The sequence below is a fragment of the Ornithorhynchus anatinus genome, chromosome 3 (genome assembly GCF_004115215.2).
Source record: "Ornithorhynchus anatinus isolate Pmale09 chromosome 3, mOrnAna1.pri.v4, whole genome shotgun sequence".
NCBI classification, from domain to species: Eukaryota; Metazoa; Chordata; class Mammalia; order Monotremata; family Ornithorhynchidae; genus Ornithorhynchus; species Ornithorhynchus anatinus.
In genome coordinates, this window is record NC_041730.1 from 98342856 (window position 1) to 98348420 (window position 5565).

Here is a 5565-nt window from a genome sequence, read left to right on the forward strand (position 1 = left end):
ATATAGTACAGTGTTCCGCACAGAGTAGGCGCTCAATAAATACTATTAATACTGTTGATAGGCCTGGTGATTCCTCAAAAAAGGCTAAAGCATTCACTGAAGTGAAACTCTTGCTTTTCAATGTGATTACGGATCTTTTTGCACCCTGTGCTTAACTTCGCCAGGAAAGGAGCATCACAAAAAAAAAAATCATTCAAGAGTATTTATAATTGGGCCAGTGAAGAAAAATAACTTCCCCAAATCTCCCATATAGGATTTGCTTTTGCTGGGGCAGCATATGGTGTACATTCTAAAGGAGAAAGGTCTTATGCATAAAGAATGGAAAGGGAAATATTTAAAGTGACACATCTGAAAAACAAGATTCCACTAGAAAATAATGAACGTCTAGTTAAAAAGGTTAATTGCTAAAATAGCAGTATTTTAATACCATCCCCGAAGCAACCATCACAGATAAATCAGTCACGGATTATTTTTGGCTCTGCAGTATCAATAGCAGAAGCAGAGTTCATAATATTGCTCTGTCAGGGCTATTTATATGTTGTCACATGCCTAATGACTCTTGGCTTTGCATTTTTCCACACTCTTTGTAGATGTCATCATGAAACAGTAGCTGGAATTGAGCGAAAGAAAACTTTCTCCCACAGAACAGTTTGAAATCTCTGGTCATATCCAAAGGTGGAAGCAGTCACAGATTTCCCAACTCTGTAAAATCACAGATGAAAATCCACTAGGCATCTTAGTAACCGGAACAGACTCTTTTAACACTTTCACCTGATCTTTTGATGTTACAGCATTTCTGTATTTCCAGGGACGTGGCCAGTATTGCCTTCAGTACTGGTCACTCACAGAAATATTTGTTGAACTGACACACTTTTTAATCACTAGCAAAATGAGGTCACAGTACAGGGTAATTTCAAAGACTATTTGGGTCCCCTAGACCATTTTTCTCACCACGTGTCCTGGCCATCCCATGACCTAACGACACAAACCCATCCAAACATTCTACTCCACTCTCCTAATGGTCTGCATTACTCTGCTCGCCGCGATAGAGTTTGAAAAAAAAAAAATTCAGGGAAAAAAAAACACACAGACACACCACACACACACACAAACAACCCCCCCAGTCCTGGTTCCACCAAACTGATGCCAGTCAACTCTGTTTTCTCCCACAATTAAGATGTCCTCTAACTTTACAGGAATAAAATGATTCCATTTCCACTGGCATCCTGGAAAACCAACATCTCCTTCTTAATTAAAGAACTTTCGAAAATGGTAGGATGACATGGATCTTGGCTGAGGACTGACATTTGAGGTAGAGGACCCTGGTTGCTTCATGGTTGAATAAATATAGACCAATAACTTCCACTCACCTCTCAGGGTCGCACCTGGAGAGTTTCCAGTACTCCACCAATCTGGACTACGAGAGGGAGAGTCAAGCAGAGACATATCCATCCATTCCTAGCTTGGGCAGTGGCTAGCGAGTGGAAGGCAATCTGCTACAATTCAAACTCACCTGTTCTAGGCAGCAGCAGGAGCATGGGAGAGAGTTGAGGGTGGAGATTTCGGGTTTAATGCACGGAAGTAGATAATGGTAAAGCGCTTTGGTATTTTGACCAAGAAAACTCCATGGGATACACCACCAGAAGGACTGCAGATGGAGATGGAGCATTCTGGCCGTCACTATGGGTTCAGACACGACTTGAAAGCGTACGGACAACAAAATAACTTCCACTATTCTGTCCCCGCCATTTCTCTGTCTCCTCCTTCCAACACTTCACCACAACCCCCTGTTTCTGCTTTAAATATCTCATTCCTCATAATGAGGGTTTCACAAGAATTTAGTGTGGTTCTAAAAAGAATCCAGTGTCCTCATTAGGGTCAATCTCTCAAGGCACAACTATTTTGAAATTCTTAACTCTGTCCTCGTTCTCTGATTCATCAACTACATTGCCAAGTGCAATATATTAGCCCATAAATCCAACAACTTGTCAAAATTAACTACAACTCACATACTACCGGTTTGCAGTTATCTCCCCCGAAGCTCATGGACTGAAATATACTCCATGCAACTGTGTCCAAATTATGCTTAAAGTATATTGCCTCCTACTAGTAGAAAGGACTGAGGAACTAAAATCTGTCCCTGGGGAACCACTCATTAAACTTGATTTTCCTATATTTGAAGGGTATGTAAATTCATTTGATCAAGACAGTGGGTGGTGTCAAAATGCCATCAAGAGTCAGACTAAATTGATGGTATTTGGAGGGGGGGGCTGTGTCCAACCCTCCCTCTATGACTGGGACACGACCCACTGTGGACAACATATTCAGTTTCTAAAGCTGTTCCGGTAACGCCACCCTGGATTCAACTCTTAATATCAAGTGGCCAAACAAGACCAGAGAAGCAGCGTGGCGCAGTGGAAAGAGCACGGGCTTCGGAGTCAGGGCTCATGAGTTTGAAACCCAGCTCTGCCACTTGTCAGCTGTGTGACTGTGGGCAAGTCACTTAACTTCTCTGCGCCTCAGTTCCCTCATCTGTAAAATGGGGATTAAGACTGTGAGCCCCACGTGGGACAACCTGATTCCCCTGTGTTTACCCCAGCGCTTAGAACAGTGCTCTGCACATAGTAAGCGCTTAACAAATACCAACATTATTATTATTATTATTATTAAGACCATAAGCAATGACATCAATGAACATAGTCAAACCACCAGCTCTTAGCAATGCTCATCGCCTCAAACCTTCGATAGGAAAAGTTGAGAGGAAAATAGATAACAGGAAGATCCCCAAACAACTGCTGTAGGGTGACCGGAAATGGGAAAGACCACAAACAAGGAGAGCAGAAGAAAGCTTTCAAAGACACAGTAAGCAATCAATTGATAGTATTTAAGCACTTACTGCATGCAGAACACTGTACTAAATGCTTAGGAGGGGTACAATGTAGCAGTTAGAAGACTCATTCCCTGCCCACAAGGAGCTTACAGTCTAGAGGAGGAGACAGACGGCAGAATAATCAATCTATTATATTTAATGAGGACTTACTCTGTGTAGAGTACTCTTCTAAGAGCTTGGGAGAGTAAAAAACAACAATAACACACACATTCCCGGCCCATAACAAGCTTACAGTCTAGAGATGAGCTTCGATTGTATTAAATGGGTGCTCACTGCGTTCAGAGCACCGTACTAAGCACTTGGGAGAGAACAATAAATTAAAGATGCGCACATAATTGCGGTGGGGCTGAACATGGGGTGAAAATGAAGCCAAAATTTACCCTCTGGGTCATAGCATTAGAGGCCAAGTCAGCCTGGCCTACAGCAATCAGATATGGGGTAACTGTCTTGGAGCAGAGATTTTGGGAAGATTGTGACCCCAGTAGAGAGAAGCAAAAAGAATGCCAGGTACTGTGGGGCAGTCAGTCACTCAATCGTATTTACTGAATGCTTACGAAGCGATTACTGAGCACTGTACTAAGTGCTTGGGAGAGCACAATATAACAGATACATTCCTTGCCCACAATCAGCTTACAGTCTAGAGAGGGAACATGCATCCAGGCAGCAAAGAGCAAACCTTACATGTACATGATGTGGAAAGGATTGTCGGTCACACACCAGCTTGACCAACCAGGTCCAAACCCCAGATTAAAAAAAAAAAATCCTATTTTTCAAGCGCTTACTACATGCAGAGCATTGTACTAACTGCTTGGGAGGGTACAATACAGCATAATTAGCAGCCATATTCCCTGCCCATAAAAGAAATAGCACAGCATCAGAAGCATCACCCTTGAAGGTGAAGGCTAGATTAGATGGAGACCCAGAGTAGTATAAGGCAAACTGGCTTTGGGTCAGCAAACCTTTCACCCTGTGTGAGAAAATGGCAGCCCAACCACAGTGAAAGAGAGAGAGAGAGAGAACGCACATTGGGCAGGATAAGGGGGATGAAGGCAAGCAATCCCTACTTCTGAAATGGCTGCAGCTATTCTTAATCCTCTCATCTCACCCCCGGTCGACCCCTTGCCACAGCCCTCCTTCCTACCTGGAAAACCCTCTCTCTCCCTATGTGATAGACTACAACTCTCCCCATCTTTGATACCCTAATAATAATAATCATAATAATGGTATTTAAGTGTTTATTATGTGCCAAGAACTGTTCTAAGCGCTGGAGCACATATATAAGGTAATCAGGTTGGAAGCAGCCCCTGTCCCACATGGGGCTCACAGTCTTAATCCCCATTTTCCAGCTGAGGTAACTGAGGCCCAGAGAAGTGAAGTGAAATGCCCAAGGTCACACAGCGGAAAAGTGGCAGAGCCAGGATTAGAACCCATGACCTCTGACTCCCAGGCCCGTGCTCTATCCACTACGCCATGCTGCTTCCCTACTGAGACAATGTCATAAGAGGCCCTCCCTGACTCCAAGGCTCTGCACACAGTAAGCGCTCAATAAATACCATTGACTAAGCCTCTTCTCCTCTTTTGCTCTTCTCCCACTCCCTTCTGTGTCACTCTTGCACTTGGATTTGCTCCCTTTATTCAGCCCTCCCTCAGCCCCACAGCACTTGTGTACCTACCCATAATTTATTTATACTAATGTCTGTATCCGTCTCTAGACCATAAGCTCACTGTGGGCAGAAAATCTCTACCAATTGTTACAGTGTACTCTCCAAAGTGCTTAGTACTGTGTCTGCCCCCAAACAGTAAGAGCTCAATAAATACGACTGATTAATTGCTATCTCCTCCAAGAAGCCTTCACTAAGCTCTGATCTCCCACCGTATTTTCCCTTTTTACTGCCTCATCCATGTAGATAGTCTCACCCCCTAAGCACATAAGGCAGGGACTGTCTCTATCTGTTGCCGAATTGTACATTCCAAGCCCTTAGTACAGTGCTCTGCACATAGTAAGCGCTCAATAAATACAATCAAATGAATACTAATGCCACAGCACTTACACATATCCCTATACTCAGTTGCTCCCCTTACCTGAAGTTTATTTTCAAGTTTGTCTCCCCCTCTGTAAGCTCCCAGAGGACAGTATCCTGGTCCGCACAAAGTTCTCTATAAATACCAATGATCGACTGATTGGCTATTATTGTCATCGTGGTATTTGTTGAGCACTTATGTGTTAAGTACCGCTCTATGTACAGAAAGAGATACAAGTTATAATCATATTAGACACAGTTCCTGTCCCACATGGGGCTCACAGTCTAAGTAGGAGGGAGAACAGGTATTTAATCCCCATTTTACAGGTGAAGCAACTGAGGCACAGAGAAGTTAAATGACTTACCTGAGGTCACACAACAGGCAAGTGGCAGATGGGAAATTAGAACCCAGGTCCCCCAGTTCCTAGGTCCAAGCTCTTTCCACTAAGCCGCACTGCTTCCCAGTTACCAGTATTTAGAAAATTTATTTTCCTGGGCAACAGCCAGGTAAGATCCCGGAGACCTTAAAAAATATTTGGCAGGTTACCAGGAGTTTCCTTAGCAGTTGCAGGGCTCAAGACAAGGAAAGTCATGAAAAGTTGTAGGCAAGGGATGAACAGATCAATCAGTGATATTTATTGAGCACTTACTGTG

The 5565-nt window shown here is 43.5% G+C and overlaps 1 non-coding gene across 1 annotated transcript; it reads left to right on the plus strand.

Moving 5' to 3' along the window:
* Nucleotides 1-1367: 1367 nt before the first annotated feature.
* On the plus strand, nt 1368-1504 carry LOC114810417. Its single transcript, XR_003758117.1, has one exon. It is a non-coding gene; the product is annotated as a small nucleolar RNA SNORA7 (small nucleolar RNA).
* Nucleotides 1505-5565: the final 4061 nt, after the last annotated feature.